General features: G+C 44.3%; 2 long non-coding RNA genes across 2 annotated transcripts in view; both read left to right on the top strand.

Annotated features, from left to right (window-relative positions):
- The window catches only part of LOC113968691, a 38,370-nt gene that overhangs the window by 1,170 nt on the left and 16,547 nt on the right, over positions 1-20,653 (top strand). The gene's annotated exons all lie outside the window — the stretch shown is intronic.
- LOC113968692 lies at positions 2,825-5,371 on the top strand. Its single transcript, XR_003534610.1, has 3 exons — positions 2,825-2,881; positions 3,312-3,466; positions 5,018-5,371. It is a non-coding gene; the product is annotated as an uncharacterized LOC113968692 (long non-coding RNA).

The following is a 20,653-nucleotide window of genomic DNA, read 5'->3' on the forward strand; positions in this document are numbered from 1 at the left end:
GGCTGCTACTGAGAGTCCTACTCTGATGTTTATTCAGACCACCCACCTCTCCAATTTGCAGACAACAGGAACCAGGAGCATTTGGCATTTTTGAGCATCTTCGATCTGTTAACTGACATTTTCTGAAGATGAAAACCTTTGGGTTGACTGCTCACGAGAGAAAGCCCCCTAACCCCCAGACAATTCCTGCATGGGCCTTGGCAGTGGGCCCAGACAACTTCAACAAGCTTTGAGCATGACTTATAGCACTATCTGAGACAGTGAAGAAAGCAGAAACTCCCATGACAGCATTCACATTCAGGTCTTGTTGATGAAACTACCAGACACCAATGCCAAAAACAGCAGAGATTATTTTTTACCATGTGGGCTTCAAAATTCACATCAACAGGCAGAGTAGCATCTTTCACATAGTTCCTTAAAACACCTCTATGCCACAAGCCTATTCCTCACACCCACCTGGCAGCAGGCTCACCCATGGCAAGGCACAACTTCCTCCTCATTTCATCCTCCTCCAACACTCCCATTTGCGTTTTGTCCACTTGTTGCATCCTGTCTAATTCCTGTTCAGGCGTTCATCAGGGAGGGGAAGGTTGTTTTTGCTATTTGCCTGTGCTGCACCCAAAGTAATGAGCCCAGAACCTTTATGTGATCTCCTACCTGATAGTCTGATTTAAGGTGGGACTACAGGGAAGAGTTTCCTTTCTTCAGCCTTGACAACCAAGTGGGAAACATACAATTTCAGCAAAACAAAGATAATTGGGAAACCTGCTTCAGGGTCTGTCCAAAACATTTAATTTGACAAGCAGCATTCTAGGGTTGGAGTTACTTAACTTTGCCCTCCCTCTTTCCACACTTTCAAACCAAAGTTCTGCACATCAAAAATATCCTTTTGAAACAGAAGTCAAAATGCTGTCTGCAAGCCACGGGAAAATATTTGATGTCAACATCCCTATTCTTCCCTTGACCAAAACTCAAACCATATTTGACACTAAGGAGCAAACAGGCTGAGCCTTTCAGAAGCACTTTTGGGCCCAATTTACTACTCATTCACAAACTCTAACCAGCTCTTCACGCAAAGCAACACAACCACAACTTCAGGTCGTTTGTGACCTTGGCCTTATTCAAAACAAATGAGAGCCTAATGCTTACAGATTTTAAGTCCTAATCCGCAAACATCCAAACCCTCACTTTGTTTGCTCAGTATTAAAAAAATATGGGTTTTACTTTCTTTTTTTCCTTGCGTCTCTTTTCAAACAAATCCTTCCTGCCTTTGGACAAGCTGACATTGTGTGTGTCCTTGAGTGCGTTCAAAAGCAAGGCAGAGCGTTCCTTTCTCATTACATGGCTTGGCTTATCAGCCCAGAAAAGGTTTGGGTTTCAGGTGTGGCTCCGTGCCAGGTGTGACTGGCCACACACCATTCACGCAGCACCAGAGGGTACCAAGCATAGATAGGCTTACAGACTGTTCTTTATCACAAGCACCAGGAAACTCTGCTCTCACCTGCTGATCCTCACAGACAAGCAAACGGCCTGTAGCCTCAGAAGATGGATCAGGAGGAATTAAATTATATTTAACAGGTTGATTGAGTGATATGATATGATATGATTTACCCACAGAAAGCAGGAATAGATCCTCAGCTGTATTTTTGTTTCACTGCTTGCTGCTCTATAGCCACAATCCATAGAGAAGACAGGCTGGTAAAACTGGGGTAAGGTATTTGCCTCTTCTAGTGTGTTATTAAGGGCATTAATGCAGAGATTTTACCTCTGAAAGTGGACTGGAAATTATTTAAAAGAGACAGATCAACAAGGAAATTCCTAGACAATGTGATGAGCTGGTGTGCTAGATTATGCCACTGCAGAGGGTCTGCATCCTAGGATACCCAGAAAAACAGGACTACCTTGAGTCCATTGAGGTGTCCTCTTATTGCACACAAGTAACAACAAACTGATAACTCAGCTTTCACCTTTTAATTTTGAAACTGCATACTCTATTTACATATAAATGTAAAATACTCTACATGTGAACATTTTTCTTTAATGTCTCACAGTGAAAATGGACTCCATATGCTGTCTGGATGTTCAACAACCCCAAGACCTTCTACCATTCTTTCTTGTGCCACTTTGCATTTATCTAATACTTTATGAAGTTACTCAGAGGTTACTACTAGAATCATTCAGAACATGCATCTCCAGTAGGATTTGTAATGAACAGTCCACATCTCTTCCACCAGTGAATCATTAAAACCCATGCCCTGGTGTTCTTCAGTTGCCCAAACAGTTGTCTCTTTGACTGGTTGACATTGCCAAACCAGCTGGAGTGTATTGAAAAGTGGTGCCTCTCACCAAGAAGGTCTTTCTCCTAGCAGACCAGCTCTTGCAAAAAAGAGGGACGGGTGGAGATGGTAGAAAGAAGCAGTTCCTCTGGAGACGTGGTGCGTGTAAGGAGATTGCAAGCTTTGAGAGGGCAGTGCAGCCACTGGTAACTTTTCTAAGCTCCTAGCAACCCTTGCACTGAGAGTTAAGTGTCTCTGTACTCTGGAGAAGCTGCAAACATTTGCAGGCTCTAGGTAATTCCTGAGCAGGTAGCATTGGCTAGTTAATTATGCCCTGCAGCTCTTCACTCACGGAATTAATCCATAGCCCTGAATTCACAGTCTGACTTCATTCCCCTGATTCACAGCCTGGACAGAGTTCTTACAACAGGGGAATCTCAGGTGCCTGGTGCTTCTGGTGCAAGTTTTCAGGTGACATGCCAGTTTAGCAACACCTTCAGGATTTACCAGTGTTTTCACAGGAGGAGGTCCTGAGTACTGAGATGGTTACCTAGTCCCTTCCCACATCTTGAAGCAGATTTAGCATTCCCTGAAGCATTCAGCAGGTAAAGAAGCTCAAGTCACTTTTTATACAGTTGGTGATATGGCTGTCCTGATCACAGGGGCACAGCATCCTGCAGTTTTAGAGGTGTTTACCATTGCAATAATCCCACAAGTTGGGACACTTGCTATTCCCATTGTACTCCTAGGGAACTGAATGTAACTTGCCTGAGGCATAATGTGAAGTCTGGGGCAGAACAGGGAACTGAGCACAAGTCCCTGAAATTCTTGGCAGGCACTCCATGCTCAGGCCATCCCAATGGCCTGTCATATTTGTGAAAACATCTGACAGGGCGTTAGGTGGAGTGTCTAAGATTTTAACTTGCTTGAGCATGCATGGAAGTGCCAGCCATACCTATGTGGGTGAATCTGCTGCAGCAGGATGGATGGGATGCCATTGCATCACAGCCCAATAACATTCTGCAAAACCCTCAGGAAGAGAACCTGGTGCCAGGCACGGGATCGGCAGGCGAACTGTGGGCAGCCAAGGAACCTCTGCACAAGCAGCATCATGCAACACCTGATCCAAAGCCCACAGCAGCCATCATCTCCAACACGCTTTGAACACGCTTGTTCACTCAACACCAGAGGTATTTGAGAGAGATCTATTTTGTGTGTGGTAATGTCCAGCTGGCAAGAGATAACTATTAGACTTTTGCAGTGCCCTGCACACACTCCAAATTAAGCAAACCCTGAGTTTTAAGGCATAAATCATAGCACAGTTTTCTCAGATGAAGCTCTTTTAAAATCCAGCTTCAACAAAGTGCTCAATTTAGGGTGCAGAAGCACTAACCTGAACTTACTAGCAATGCTCCTTGAGACTTTGAGATGCCCCCATTCATTCAGAGATCAGTCAAAACATGATGATGCTCTATCTCTGTATGACTTCCTGTCTTGGGGCTTTGTTTTCTCAGGACAGTGGTGAACATGGGATGAAAATCCTGTGGAAACTGATGGAAAGCATTGAAGCACACTTGGGCTCAGCTCTCCAGAAGCAGGGCACTAAGCACCAGGGTGGGCTTTTGCTTTTTATTTTACAAAGATAAAAACCCTGCCTGGAGTTTGTACAGCTGGGAGATGAATGGAGTCAGTGCACAAAAACCACCCACCACTGGCAGCAGCAGAGAGATAAAAGTTCCTAGAATTTGATTGCACCCATTATTAAAACTTATCTTTAACCATCTCTATGTCTATTGATTTCTAGCCAACTATTAACTAGCAATGACCTTAGTGGCTTGAAAATAACTTGGGAAGTCAAGTAAACAAAGGGGAACCCAGCTGCATACAAAGAACCAAGATATTTGCGGAGACCCTCTTTGCTTCTGCTCATTGCAATAAACTTGTGCTGAGTATTTTTCCATTTAAACATCTGAGTCAATGATCCAAGAAGTTGAGGGTGTGGACAAGCAATTGAGTGTACAGAGGAGCAGAAGGAAGGAATAGGAGTTAATTGTAATTGTGTCTAGAGCCTTGAATTTAAGTAATCTTAGGCAAATTCAGAAGACAAAGGTTCAAGTTTTAAGAGCTTAGCTCCACTGGCTGTAAGCTTTCATGTATATTAAGGAGAAACATTAATTATACACAGGTCAATTTGACTTTTTCAGGACATAGCATTATACTGTATCTAGTGCCAAAGAAAGTCACTTTTTGTTGTTTAAAAACCTGAGAGAAATTGGCAATAGGAGTTCTTTTAGACTGAGAAACCAAGTATTTCATCATACTCCTGTATTTTATCATCCAAGCTATTTCAGGCCTCATGATTCGTCTTTTCATGATCTAAGAATTTTCACCCAATGTCTTTTCCCACTACCAGCACATCTACCCCTTGCTGTACAGGGCTTCAAGATTCCCTCATAGTCACCATGACCTACACCTTAAGCCAGCCCAGTACCCATAGCATCCTCAAAACTCTCCCCCTTCCCAATACACTCAGCTCTTTTCCCATGTCCTGAAACTATCAGGCGGGGAAGAAGCAGCGTTTACTGTGGTTTGTTTCAGGCTATTTGTGCTCTCACTGGACAGTCATCCAGCTAGCCAAACAGCACCTATAACTTTTGAAAACTCCTTGAGTCTTGTACACAGAGCATACTATTGCCTGACCATTGATTTTCAAGAAGGATTATTTGCATTTCCCTATTTAGGTGGCTGATCAACAGGTTCTACAATTCCTGAAAGAATACAATAAAAATAGCAGTGTTACTATTTTGACAATAATTAACAATCTTATACACCACATTCTACACTACCTTGTTTTTGGCCTTGCTTAGTATTCTGGTCAGAGCAGTAGTACCTAGGAAAGTCTCAAAATCTTGGAAAAATATGGCCAACATGTGAGCCTGGTGATTTAAATCCCATCCTGGATCCAGTAGCAGATCTGTGTGGGAGAATAAAGTGAAACATGCAAAATAGGGCCAATTGTGGTGACTATACAGATCAATGTGAGAAATTGCAGAGAGAAACGTGGGATCCATTGGGTTTCAAAAATCAAATGTAGGTCTGTTTCTCCTTTACGGAGAAAGGTGGGGGCGTTCACGTATCCAAGTTTACAAAGGGCATAGTCAGACATAGTGGAGCAAGAAAAGCCAATGTCTCTTTAGTCATAGTCCCACACCACAGAAAAAGTTCTTGCAAAATTCTGGTGGTTCCAGTTTATGGGGAAATTCTTTAGAAGAAATCTGTGTGCTTTCTCATTCTCGCCGTAGGCAAACCAGGACTGCAGGGGCAGCATAAAGGAAGTCATTTGAGGCTAGAAGAGGAAGATATCCAAACTCATCCTACCTTTGAATCCTAAATAGAGCTCTAAATATTTTGGCAATTCAGCCATCCACACAAAGGATTCTTCTTGGACTGACACTCAGATGATCCACCATACATCCTCTTCAAAGAATTTTTGAACCTTTTGACTCAAATTGGTCCCATTCAAAAGAGCGGTAGAAATTTCAGAAACAAGAAGTGCCTACAGGATTTGGCAGAACCCATAGAGGAGTGGAGGTAGAGATACAGAGGAGTTTCTATGGAAAGGCACATGGTACACAACCCTTAGGGAATGAACAGCCGCCTGGCCGAACAGCACGTGTGTCCTGGCTCGCCAACCAGAGCTTGCTCAGCTCTGTCCCAGCTACAGCATTACGTTATCTTCCGTGTTGTAGAGTCACAGGAAGAGCAGTGTGAAAAGAGCTGGGGTTATTATGGTAGAAACAGAAGTAGGATGAAAAGGCCAAAGGACAAAAATCCACAGGAGACTTCGGTAACTCTGGTGTTCAGGAAACAACAAGGCTCTTTCCCATCCCTTCATCTTCTTCCTGTGAAGGGTGAGATTACCCACCCTAAAGGCAGGAAGACACATACACCTCCCTCACCAGAAGAGGCATGGCATTATAATAGCAGGGCTATTTTTTTACCCAGGAAAAAGAATGAAATCAGCTATTTACACTGGACAAATTACAAGCTCTGGAAAGCACATGAGGCACACAAAGAGAGCAGTTGTATCACAAATAAATATGTGGTGGTGGGAACTTATTGATTAGCTTTGTAAATGCAGTTGCCCAATCAATAGCAATTTCTGGAAATGCCTGGTATTTCTATGGTACAGCTTGTACAATGAGGATAAATAATAAGAGTACTTAAGGGGCACATCTCCTGACACCATTGCCAAGCCCTGTACAACACAAAACCAGAACATGGTACAACAATTGCACAAGCTAGGACTAATCCCCTATACTTCTAAAAAAAGAAAAATCACAAGCACAAATCCAAACACAGCCACACTATCAAAATAAACAGCTGGATCCCAAAGGTATCTAGACAAGTTCCTGCTGTTCTTGCTGTAGATGGCTGGCATTGGACCCAGGACAGTATGAAACTCACCTGTTCGTTATACCCAGCTGGGCAAACCATGTGTCCCCCAGGATCTCTGCTGGATGGGAGTACACAGATCCTCCCCTCCTCCTTGAATGACAAGGATAGCCCTGAGAAGAGTAAAAGCCCCAGATCTTGGAGGATTAAAAAAAAAGGCACAAAGCAATTTGCCAGAAGTGTTTGCCTGACACATCTCCTCTATGCAAGCACCGGCCCCCCTGCCTCTTGGAGACTTGGTTTGGGCACGCTGACCTCTTGCAATGCCTTGCTCTCTGAGGGAACCCAGCACGACAGGGTCCCAAAGCAGGCAGGGCCCCAGAGAGACCTCAGCACATGCTGCTGGCACAACAGCAACTCAGCAAGGGGCATGGAGGTTGAACATCTCAGCAGTGGGGCTTCAGGGAGCCCCTGGTTAACCCTGACCCAGGCTCCTGGATATACCACAGCCCTGTGCTAAAAGTAGCACCTGATGGGAAGAAGGGAAAATCCACCTCAGCTCCCTAGGGGCTTCTCTACTTCCCTTCTTCACAGATAGGAAATTTGCTCACATTGTAACATGAGATCATAGCACAGGAAAGACTGAGGAACCAGACGCTTGTTTAAGCTGCAGCTTTTTCACTGCAGCTGCCAAGGATAACGATGTTTGCATGAAACGTGTTTACAGATATCGCTCACAGCCCTCCAGTGAGGTGGCCTGTGCAAGAGCCTGTGACCAGCTCATCATAACAAAGACTTTCACCCACCCTACTTGCTCTAAAAAGCTGCTTCACTCTGAAAAGGGTGAGGCAGACAGTTTTCACATCCACAGCACCCAACACTGCCCATGCAACCGATGGCTGGAGGAAGAGAGGGAACGGGGTTTGTAATACAGTCCCTCATATGGTTTTTGGTGCAGATTGCTGCCAGGTGGGTGATGAGAGGGCAGGGTAGCTGTTCTTCTCACTGGACGGAGCCCAAAGGTGTTTAACATTCTCCCTTACAGCCCTAATGACTTTTCCCATCAGCACACCCTTCCTTGAGAGGTGTCTCTGGACACAGATGTGTTGGGCAAATGCTGGAACCTTGTCTTCCCTACAGGAGAAATGTCATTTACTCCATCCCATGGTGAGGGACTCCATGGGACTGTGCTGGTTTTTAAATCACGGCAGGATGAGAGGAGTTTATGTGGAATAGGAATGACTCATTTTTCTGTTCCTAAAATGTTGGTATTACTCACCAGAAAGTCCCCACATATTCTGAGGGATTTCAGCGCTTTTTGTCTTTCATTAACAGCTCATCTTGTTTGCTTCCTCATCACAGCATCCTCCTCATAAGAACTTCCTGCATCCTTTGTCACCACCTCACAACATCATCGTGGCGGCCAAACAGCCCATGGAGGCCGGAAAATACATTAGGCAGCTACTGATCCCTTTGTCACATAGAGCAGGCTACGTTTGCCTCCATGACTTCAGCCCCTGTTCACCAGCATGGTTAGACGTGGAGGTTGTGGGTTGCATGGATTTTCCTTGTGACTCAATGCAATTTTCATTTACAGTCTAGAGCTGCATATTCCTTGCCAAAGGGTGCATAAATGAAAGCCTTCAGGCACCTTGCACAAGCAGGAATGGTACCCTTACTTGAATTCCCATGTCTCCTAGGAGGGAGTGCATACATGCTACTTTTGGATCCTGACATAGCCAGTACAGGGAATTAAAGGCATAGCTAAGTTATTTCAGCTCTTCGTGCCTACTTTCCCTAGTTGTACAGCATGTTTTCTTTGCATTGACCTTGAGGCTAAACATAAATGTCTAGGCCTGGAGTTGATACATACAAAAGACTGTACAAAGATAAAGAAAATTTCTTGGGGGCCTGAAAAGCAGAGAAAGGGAATACATTTAACTTAGGATTGGTGTGGGCTATGTCTCCCCTTCTCTTTCCCTCCATCCTACAAAATCTTAAAATTACTTTTCTTGCTTTTTGTTGTAAATAATTGATGTGTGAAGTGCTGACTCATAAGTCTGGGGTTACAGGAAAGGAAACTTTGTTTCTTGGTTAAAAAATCCATTTCAGAGCATAGGCAGCTTCCTCCGGGGCTGGCTGGCAAGCCCTTGGCCACATAGCGCGCCTTGCAGACACAGACAATCCACCGCTGGGAGGTCATTCTGCAACAGGGGAACCCAAGCATTGTCCCACCAAGACTTTAGTAGTCCAGTCTGCATGAAATGGAGCATAGCAGAGAAAGAAGAGTTTGTGCTGGGGCTGCAGTGTCCCCATAGACAGCAGACCAAATTTTGGACTTCCCTAGATATTGCTGTACCAAAATAACAGTGAAGAGTGTCCCCAAAGCTCAGGACTTGAGGCTGCAATCTTGAGCATAAACACTTAATTCATCAAAGTCCTTACCATATAAAGGAATAGAAGAAATATTATCTGTACGTCACAAGAGAGAAGACCTCTTAAATTTTTTTCAGCACCTGACCTGCACTGATTTCCACAGCAGTCAGGCACTTGCACTCCTGCAGTGAGCCACACGTCAGTGACTCACTCAGCGTCAGACAGAAAGTCTGCAGCGTGGCAGCAAAGACAACTTCACTCTTCTGGTGCTCACGGAGGCACTTCTAGCACCTGGGGTGCCGTGACACTTCCCCTCACTCCCTTCAAGCAGCATTATTTCATCCTGTCTGCCAGGCACAATTTGCTGCTGGAATTCGGTACTTTTATCTCTACTCTTTGATGGACACCCCTGTGGCATATTTGACTCATCTTCTTTCTAATATTGTCATGATGAAATTCAACACCCCCTCCATTCTCCTCAGACATTGCAGAAAAGGTGAATTTGGAAACTTCTTTCTCAGAGCAACTGATGATAACAGCTCCATTGTGCCTGACAAAGTCACAGTCTGTGCTGTTCAAAAGCCATAGGAATGTTGTTGCTGCAGCTGTGCGTTGTGTTGGCTATGGCTGTGCAAGGTGCAAAGCAGGGAACCAGCCTCTGCCTCACAGAGCTTGCGGTTGTAACAACCATCCATACACTGAATGTTTACTATATAAATATTTAGCTAAAGAAAGCATCCAAGTCACATGAAAGCTCAATGGATCGAAAAGGTCAATGGAGAAGCAAGTTTTTCAGGAGATTGGGTTTATCCATAGAATAGTAATTTACAGAGCTTCCTTGTTGTATTTAGAGAGAAGCAAAAGTGCAAAGGGAGTGGAAAAAGCCTTAAGATGTAAACCCTTCCCTGTGCAAACCCTTCCCCGTGCAAATCCTTCCTAAGTGAAATCTCCTCCACTTGAAAAAGGAGAGAAGAGCTCCATAAGTTGAGCAGCATCTGCCTGCACAGGGCTGATGGCCCTGGCAAGTGGTCAGTTCCTGTGGTATGGACAGATATCTGAGGGGTAGGGCAGAAGGGGAGTTGTGGTGGTTTGAGTTTCACATATCAGGACAAATTAATCTATTGAGGATAAACCAACAAGTACAACTGCTGCTGCGTATGTGTATAGGTGACAGAAAAAGAGACAGCACATCAAAGGCAGCATTAGGAGAAAGCCCCAAGTCTTCTCTTCTTTTGTGAGAAAGATTTCCTTGAGCTCTTGATGCTAATGGGAATGAGGAAAAGATGTTTTTCTTTACTCTTGATGGATGCTTTCCTATTTAAATGATAACCAACTCTGGAGGGAAGTGGGATGCTCCTATGTGGAACCTACACAAGAGCAAGTTGTTTGGGGTTTTTTTTACAAGAAAAATTCCAATCACTAGAAAGTGCTTATGCTGCTCCCCTTTAGCACTCATGCTACACACTGCAGACCACCAAAAGAAAAATAAACAAGGGCTCTTACAAGCATGGAAACAGGGTAGGTTCACAGACCTACACCTACTTTAAGGACTCCTAAGGACTACTGAGAATCCAGCATCTGAAGGCTGTGAGACTACACTGTGGCTGGGCTTGAATTCCTGCTGTTCCTCTGTGCTATCTAAGCACCATCCTCTATGGCTGCTTCAGAGGGTAGTGAGAGGTAACCTCAGGATCCAGCAACCACATCTTCTCTGTGGTGACAGGACAAGAGAGACAGATGAATGATTGATAAAAGAAAAAAAAAAAAAGGAAAGAAAAAAAGAGAAGAGCTTCATTTCCTCTTGGCCAGGCCGGCTTTGTTAACCAGAATGCTTGGAGAAACTGTGGGTACAAGCTGTGGGCAGGCCAGTGGTGCGGGAGACTGTCTGAGCAAGGGTACCGTACTCCAGGGAAGAGCCAAAACAATAAATACTTTTTGTGCTCTTCATCTATATCAGGGATGGGCCCTGACTCTGCCCTTCATCCTCTGAGGACCAGGGATCTTGGGACATAAGAGCTGGCCAGACTGCCTTGGGGAGATATTCTTTGTGCAAGTAACAGCTGAGGGCTCTTTAGAGACCTTTGCTCCCTGAGCCAACATACTGGGCTCTCCAAAATGTGTACACATGACAAATATCTGCGTGAGTGTGTGTCTACATATGTGTGCACTTTACCTCTCAGATCACCCAGGACACACAAGCTTAGACTTTCTGAAAGGGATGGCCCACATGGAAGAACGAGTCCATGAACAAATGACTTCAGAGCAATTTACATCCTGTTAATTTTTACAGCTGGAGAAGAGGACACTTAATATGGTTGAACACCCTGTGTATCTTTACTAAAATTAACTTTTGGAAACACCGTGGTGAACCAACACTAAGGCCCCACTGTTACAAGTGTGTTTCAGCAAAGCTCTGGTTATTTTTCCCCTCTCCAGCTGCATCATGGCCAGGCAGAGCTCTGTATTATGTAAGATGGGAATCAGATGACCGATACAACTCTTGCTTCAGCGGAGGAGACGCGCTGCCAGCTGGGCATGTGAGCAGCCCTGCCTCCCGCGTTTGAAACAAGAGTATTTCAAAAGAGAACATGCATTAAATATTTTGGGGTTTAATGCTGTTGGGTTTTTTAAATTTTTTTTATTCTTGCTGAGAAAAGCTTGTGGTTAGTGAGTTTTTACTCTGCATTTCCTGTCTTATGCTCTGTCTTGTTCCTACTGTAAAATACTGAATGCAAGATAATTCAAACCAAATTGTTTATTGTCATATTCTCAATGGCTGTTTAGGCACTACAGCCTTCTTTTCTAGCTATCACCTCACTCCTGTGAAGCCTGGGCACATGAGACTTGTCTTAGGGAAATCCCAGTCTTTCAGTTTTTACTGTGTTTGGAATTACCTTGGTTTGTAACACACTGTAGTTTTGCTTTCACCCATGTTATGCAAGATTTTTTGAATAGACTTCTGATCAGCATCAGACACAGTGTCTCTTGGTAGGTTATAAATTGTTCTCTACAATGAAGGAGGAAAACTGATGGTTTAGGAAGGCAAAAGGCTGGGAACCAGATTCCTTGGCATCTGTTCCCAGACTGAGCAAGTTGGTGGTGTGCACATGCCTCTTAAGTCAGGCACCCACCAACAGTCCATTGTTCTGTGGTAACTCAAAAGCATGAACATTATGCTATCAAAGTTGACCCGATGAAACTTCCAATACATCCCATTAGCAAAACCCTGAGGCCGCTAAAGCCATGTGCTCTTCATTGGCTGAAGCTCAAAAGCAAGCAAGACCTATGAGGATGATCCCAGCAATTCCCCTTTGGTGCTCTGTAATTATTGCTGCTGCTCCCCATTCCAACAGCTCCTGAAAGTGCACAGAGCATCCAAGGACTGCAGGGTGTAATGGTGCCAGACACCTTTGCAGTGCCCAGGGACCTCACAGACTCTCCTGCAAGAGTGGCCTTGCTGTGGTGGCTGGGCACATTGGGTAACACTGTAAGTATAGTCCAAAGGGCAAGGGATGCAGATGGAGGGGCTGGTCCAAGGAAGTGCTGAGGTGACACTGGTCAGGGTGATAACTAGTTGCTTCAGTGAACCTTGGCTCTGTTTTACAAAGAGAGTGCTTCATAGAAGTCAGGAAGGTGCCTCGCAGGAAGTTTCAGGATGCTCCCTCCAAGCATGTGTGGCTGCCTTCCCAGACCCCATGGGGGAGGTCCTGTGTCTCAGGGAACATCTTGGCCAGCAGTACCTGTGGCATGTGCAATGACATGCCTGTGACATTCCACCTCTGGGAAACATGCTGAGCTACTGAACATGCCTCCAGTTATTATAATGGAATTATAATGATGGGTAATTCGCCAATTGCAGCCTTGAAACAATGCTGGAAATCTCACTCGAAGACTGAAAAACACACAGAGGTCTCCCTTTGCTCTGTCAATGCCATTTGAGCCCCACTGAGGCCCCACTCAGCTTGGGCAAATCAAATCACATCCATTTCCTCCATCTCTGTGTGGACTAGAGAGTGTCTTGAAAGGTCTGGTGTGGATTTGCAGTTTGTAAATACTGCATAGCCAGGAACCTCTCCTAAGGAAAGCAAGAATCCTCTGGAAGATGTCAAGAAAAAAAGATGGCATATCACAGTCACGTAACAAGGGTTTGGTGAAATTGCTGTTGCGTTAGAGCTGAGCAACTCATGATTGCTCTGTCCTGCAAATGTTTTCTGTATTTAAACATTTTTCCTTAAATGCAAATATAGGTGATGATGAGCATTTTTATAAAGAAAGTGTGAAAAAAAGCTCAGCGGGGGCAATCAACACTGGTTCGTTTTGATAATTTTGAAGTGTTTTGTATTCAGCCATGTTAAAAAAAAACAACTCATGAGCTTAAATTGTGAAATCAAAAGTAATTTTGAATGAAATGAATTTTTCATTTCAGAAATGATAAAAGGGCAATTTCCAACCTTTAAAATGCAATTCAAATTGAAAAATTTGGACAGTACAGCCCTTTTCGGGGAAAATGCTTTATTTCTCATATAATAGGATTTTGGGGTGACAATATGGTTCATCAAAAACCTCTGCGCCTCAATAATCTGCATCTAGGCTTCCCCTGATTGCATGGTGACTGCGCGTTGCCTAATTGCGTGTGACTAATACAATTTCATGTGCATTTCCGTGCACTGGGGATTCATTGTTGCCACATACCACCATTGGGAAATCTCTAAGCGTGTGTCTATGAAACAATGGCAGGGAGACAAGAGTACCTCCTCTGGAGAAAAGACCTAGGAGCAGGGGGATGACTGGGAGCAAAAAATTATCAAGGCAGAACAGGCACAAAACAGCAGTTGGGCCTTCTCCCCCGTTTGCAGGGCACAAAACCTCCTCTGTTGGGCAGGACTTACTGGGACAGTGTTTAAGAGGTCCTCTTTGATGATGAAAACAATGAAACCTAAGCGATGCTTAAGAAAGGAGGGGAGTGGAAGAGAACTCTCCTTCTTAGGGAGAAATATCCTGGGTCCAAAGAGCCAGGTGGACCCTAAGTCATCAACAGCATGAGGAAGGCAGCTTAAGAGGGACCCATTTCCCCAGGGGAAGAGAGACAGAGGAAGGGTACAGGTAAGCTCTGAGCAAGTTACTGTCCTCAGCAAGAGCTGGCAGAATATGTTTATAGCAACCCTTCATTCAGAGCTCATTTTGCATGGCTTGTATAGCAGAGGGTATAGAGCCCTTCTCTCTGTGACCAGCACTCAGATTTCCAAACTGGGGACCTTTCTATCCCTCTGTGCAGCTGAAGAGCTGAAGAGGAGGGCTCATTTGTGAATAGATATTTGTCATACAGGGCTATTGGTCCCACATCTCCATCCTCTGCTATAAAACCCCCTGTGGTGGTGGGAGATTTCCAGGAACCAGGTGTAGAAAGGGGAGGAGGTACCTAATTCACAGTGGGCCCTGGAGGTATTTAAAAGATATGTAGATGTGGCACTTAGGGACATGGTTTAGTGGTGGGCTTGGCTGTTCTAGGTTGATGATTGGACTTGATGATCTTGGAGGTTTCTTCCAGTCTAAATGATCATATCATTCTATGATTCTGTGCATAGAAGAAATACACCACATTTGATCCTGGAGAGGATGATCATGAGTTCCTTAACCAGGAGGCTGAAGTGAGTCACCATTTCACTAGGAAAGCCAGGGAGTCATGCCTGGGCAACATATAGCTTGGCAGTGGGGATGTGTTCCCGTGTGGTGGCACATCCTATCAGTGAGAGGGTGAGTAAGAGGGAACATGCAAACATTGTCCCTACAAGGGGAGCAGCTTGTTTGGTGCAAGTCTTACATATGCTCAGAAAACATCTTCTAGAAAGCGTCCCACTGGAAGTTAAAGCATTTCTCCACTTAGTTTCAAGGTGCTGGATGTGTAGGCTATGCTGCTCAACACTACCAAGAGCTAGTTGCTGTGTTTGGTGCAAGGGCAGAAGCAGAAATATGGATGCCTCAAGAGCTAAAAGTCGTCAGAATATCTTGGGCTGAGACATGGCTAAGTTTAAATGGCACCTGAGGAGGCCACTTTTTGATTCATATTTTGGACTTGGTTGCTTATGTTTCAGCCCTGTACCTGCTTACAACTACCCTGCATGGGAGGGGTAAATATGAGTATGAATCCAATTAAAAACACAAGGCATTCAGATGCTGCCAAGAGGGGAGCTCTATTAAATATCTGTGAGCGAGGGGATGCAAATGGCGATTTCCCAGGAGAAGTATCTGCTTTTTGCAATGTTTATAAAATAAAAATACGTATAACCAGAAAAAGTCCTGAAGAGTCCACCACTCACTAATGCTGAAGGGGAAGGGCAGGAAAGCCCTTTGATGAAAACTTTTGTGAGAGTGACAGGCTTTCCCTGCCTGGCTGCTGTCCCAGCCAAGCTGGCTGCTTGTGCAGGTGGCCACAGGATGCTGTCCTGCCCCGCCAGTCCCCTCTGCCAGCCACAGATCCTAGGGAAGAACCTCCCTGGCCTCTGCCTACAGATTGTAGATTTTTATTGGAATGTAAATATTGCATATGCCAATAGAGATACCATTATTTTTTATAATTACTGTTAATGCCACCTGAAATTAAAAAATGAGACAAATAATAAAACCTGTTCTGCAGGCAAGATGACAGGAAAAGGCTTTTGTAATCAAACAGGAGGCACCCATCCCTTTTCCTCTTCTAGTAGCCTCTGCTTTGTTGCCTACAAAAGTTTCATTGTCTCAATTCAGCATTTTCTTCTTTCTTATCCTTATACTTGGTGTATTTAGCCCCTTCTCTCTACTCATACCAAGTCCTTACAATTACACCGATTGTTTAATGTCCTCTTGATCCCTAAAGCCTTTCACTAACCACTTAGCTGGCTTCTTGCTTTTCAGAGTTCAGAGTTCTTCAAGGCAAGGGCTCCCCTTTCTGAAGTGTCTGCACTGCTCCCAGCACACAGCACCCCTAACCCTGACACCAGTCTGGTTGTCTCTGGCATCACACAGAGGGGATTTAGTATCCACCACAATGGGCTGGCTAATGAACTTGTTGCTACAGCTGGGCTGGTCTCCTGAGACATCTCTATGTGGAGGGAGTTCTCTTCAAGAGAGAGAGGATACACAATTCTGGATTGAATACAGGGCTCTAAAAAGGAAGGTGACTCATTGAGCCTAATCATTAGGGTGTGTGATGATATTATCTAATGAGGAAACGCTTGATGATGCTTTTAGAGACTGCAGAGAGCAGCGAACTGGCTGTAGAGGAAATCAGAATGTGAGCGCTTTCGACATAAACAGTATTCAAGAAATGGGATCTGAAATGTCTTTGGGGAGAAGAGCAGAGCGATTTCAACACCTTCAAGCTTGCGTCAGGGTGTGTTGCTGCTTCTGTTTAATCTTAGTTGTTCACATAATTCTCTCCTGAAATAACCAGCTCTCTAGAATTCAGGACAAAGGAGCGTTGCCTGAAGAACAGATCTCATTTCATTTGTTTTCTGAAGTTTGTGTTTGTTGTCATTGTGTTTTTTCCTAAGTTGAACTGCGAATGTTTTAATTAAAGGAAACTCTCAGGTTGGTGTAGGTCCCAAACCTAAGTTTAGTTAAGCAAGGGTTTTTACAGAATCTCTAAGATAAAGAGAAAACAGCTGTTGCTGTTTGATTTTGCTGTGGGGTTTTTTTTCTTTGTTTGTTTTTTAAGAAATCTCCTTGAAATTGTTTGCTTGACTTCCTCTAAAGAATGCTCAGCTTTTTGCTACCTCATGAGAATCAGAGAGTGAAACCGTGTAGAAACACCAAGTGGTAGTCCCCATTCTCCTTTTTCTAAGTTGAGAAAGATGAATGAACTGGCTGCCTGACCTGCCTTTCTCACTCCTAGCACTACTTGTCTGAGGCAGCTGTGGTATAACTGGGCATTTTTCAGTAAGAGACCACAGCAGTGAGTATTGTCATGCCCCAGAAAAGTCAGTAGAAGACTCTAAACACCTCAGGAATACCTGCCAGAGAAAAGCCGGTTTGAATGTTTGAATGTATTCAGTTGAGATCTTGGCCCTGATATTTTATTTATGTCCTCAGCATCTGATAAACTAATGTACTCATCAAGCAAGAAATATTGCAGATGGAATAAAAATATCACAAATTAAAATTTATCTTTTCCTTTAAAACAGCAAGAAAGGTCTGCCCTTCCTAAAGCTACAACATCATCAAATTAGGCTTTCTTTGTACACAAATTTTCAGTCTTATTTAAAATCCCTTACAGCTAGAGTGGTTTAAGCTTGTTCTTCATGTATTCAAATTAAACTAAACTGACAGAGCACATACAGCCTCTTGCAGCCCTTTGCCTAAATGATGTTAAACTGGTGTAATAGCCTTGGATACTTTTCTCAAGCATGGACTGCAACCATTACAGTTCTGGGTGCACATGAGATTTCAACTCTGTTTTAAGTAAGAGAAAATGAAAGGAAAATAGAGCCACAAACAAATGAAAGTTAAGGTCTTGTGTGAGCACTGTGGCAGCTGTATCTCTGATGCAAATGTCTGCAGAAATATCAGGAAACCCTGGTGCAGGTGTTTGGGAATCCAGACATAGTTGCACCAACCATTTTTAATTTTAATTTTTTTTTCTTTCTTCTGCTCTAGCTAAATACATCTCTGGGCTTAAAAGCACTGTGTGGGCTAAGGCCAGCCTGGTCTCACGGCTGCAGCTGTGTGTATGTGCGTGTATGTGTGTGCATTCCTTCTCGCTCTCGTAAATGTGCAGCAAAAGTGTGAAAAAGAGCAGCTGGCACATCTGAGAAAGAAAATTTCAGTGGAAACATGGCATATTTTTTTAGATCTTGGTTACTGTGACATAAATCATGAGAGCTCCTATCTTCTTAGGAAAGTAAAATAGAATCTGTCCTCCCAGTCCCCCATGACCCTAAGGCCAGTGACATACTGGAGCGTTCAGAAGACCTGGGCTGGAATGTTTCTCTTCTAACTGATTATATTCTGCCCATCCCTCAAACATGTTTTATTGCTAATGATCATACAAAGACAGGAAGCGATGAGAACAGCTTTTCTGAAGTAGAGGTGGCTATCAAATGTTGCATATCTGGGCCTCCTTTTCACGGTGTCTTTACAGAACCATTTGACGTGGCCATCAGGAAGGAAGGACGTGCTTCAGAGGTGGTAGCTGAAAAGTTACCACAGCTGAAGAGCCAGTTTGAACTCTCTTTATAAAATATTCTTCTCTTGAGTGCAGCTGTGCTTGTAACACAGATTGGCTGAGTCAGGAGAGCACATAAAGAAAAGCAGGAGCTCAGCTCTTCAGCTGCTAACACATCCCACACAGAAGGGGACTAGCTCCATGCAGGTGCTGCACAATCTTCCAGTGACTCCCTCCAGCGCACCCTTGTTGGGAAGGAGAGACAAACTTTTGCAACACTCACCAGAGCAAAATCACCAAGCAGGTCATCGTAGGGCAGTGTTAGAAACCCATGGGATGCTCACTCCATCAGTAGGACTTTGGACTCAAATGTTTTGCCTTGCTTTGTAGCATGATAAAATTGGGCTGACTCAAGGGACTTGAACATAGCCAGTCTTTGGCATTTCTGCAAGAAAGACAGCGTCCAACACCTGAGAACATCCCTTTTTCCTTTCTCCTCCAGATCTTTATCACAATGAAGTCATGGTATCCTCCTGATCAGGTATTGACAGAGCACCTAGAGGAGGGTGGAAGGAGCAGGGAGGGGCAGAGCCCTTTCCCACTCCTCTGTCCTGGAGCTGGTGTTTCAGGCAAGCCTGGTTTGGTGGTACATGCCCAAGCCCAAGAGATGGCCTGCAGGGGTGTACCCCTGTTACAGCAGCCACGGTCTTGCCGGTGCCTTGTAAGAACCAGTTTCTTTGGGCCGTGCTCTCCAATGCAAACCCACTGCTGTGCACAGCACTCACCAGGGCACTGCCATTCCCTCAGGGTCAGCTAAGCCAGGGTACTTTGTGATCTTGCTAGGCGGTTGTACTGGTAGAACCCACATCCAAGAGACCAACAATATAGGATCAGTCTTCCCAGTTAGGTGAGGACAGCAGATGACTATAAAAAACTACAAGAAGAATAGGAATAATAAATTTATTAATAATAAAATTAATGGCTTCTTAGCATTCCCCTCTTCTGTGAATGTGATTCAATGTTGTTGTAGAGAAAATAGCACTTAACAAACCTGATTTAGTTCTTTGAGAGATTACAAAGTTGCCTGATAAAAGTAACTACGCAGATATGCTATACTTAGATTTTCTACAAGGGGATTGAGCTAAAACCATGACATCCTGCTTAAAAAATAGCACAGAATAGTATGAACCAGAGGATATGTGAGACAGATTGAGAGCTGGATAACTGACAGATCTCAAAATGTTGTTGTCAGTGGGGACTCATCATCGAACAACAAATTCCAAGCAGGTTTGGGACTCAGTTCTGCTTTACCCTGTGTTTTTTTAATCAGCAATCAGGAAGATAATGTGAAATGGTCACTGACAAAGGGCATGGATCCCCTTCTTTGGTGGCAAGGTGGTTGAAGAAGCAGCTATGCCAGGGGATGGTGACCCCTGCATAAGCAGGGCTCACTTGCAATGCATTCCTGCAGTCCAAGGTGTCTGGACAGAGGAGGAGGGGAGTTTGTTCCTTACCAGCACTACTGGCTGCATGTAGCAGAGCTCCTGAACGAGGGCTGGAGGTCATTATGGATGAGTGGTTCAGCTCAGACACCTCTCCTGGCAAGCGGGGGCAAGGGCTGCCTGGGATTAAGCACACAGGGAAGGTAGTAAGTAGGATCAGGGAGGTTAATTTGCCTCCACATAAAGCACCGAGACTAAAGTGGATATGATAACACAACCAGGCCTGGGGCTCACATTTTAATATTCAAAAGGTGGTTAAAGTGAGGGCAGGAAGAGCCACAGAAATGAATTAAGGAGTAGAGAAAATGCCTTAGAGCGAGATACTGAAATTGTTCGATCTGTTTCATGCACCCAAAGGGGGAAGGAGAGGAAAATTGAAGGGTGAGTTAAGATCAGCATATAAGTAATTTCATCGTAGGAAAACAGTGAGTGGGACAGGGCTTTTTAATGTAGTAGAGAATAGCATAAACACAAACCACCACTGGCTAGAAGCTGAAACTAGACAAATTCAAATTAGCTGCAAGGTGCACGTGTTTAGCAAAGAGGTGATTAACCACTGGAACAAATGACCAAAGGGAGGGGCAGCTTCTCCTTCTCTTGGTATCTTCAGATCATGGCTAAACACCTTTCTGGAAGACATGCTTTGGGAGAGCACAAGTCATGGAGCACTGGTAAGGGGTAGGTAGGTAAAAGCAATCGTTATGCACTCTATGGGTCAGATTACACAAGCTAATGATTCCCCCCCACCTACACCGTCTCAGTCTATGGTACCAATCCACTCTCGTATAAAATGCCTTATTGATCTGAATAGCACCCTATGTCACCATAGTTAGCATCCCTGTTGCTTGGTGAACTTACACAGGAAGCCTGTGCAAGAGCTTGATGTAGAATAACCCCTAATTCCCACCTGAATGTCTTGACTTCAGACACTATTTTCCCTGCAAGAACCACAAAATCGTATCTAG

The sequence above is a fragment of the Neopelma chrysocephalum genome, unplaced genomic scaffold, assembly GCF_003984885.1.
Source record: "Neopelma chrysocephalum unplaced genomic scaffold, ASM398488v2 Primary Assembly neopelma1_69, whole genome shotgun sequence".
NCBI classification, from domain to species: Eukaryota; Metazoa; Chordata; class Aves; order Passeriformes; family Pipridae; genus Neopelma; species Neopelma chrysocephalum.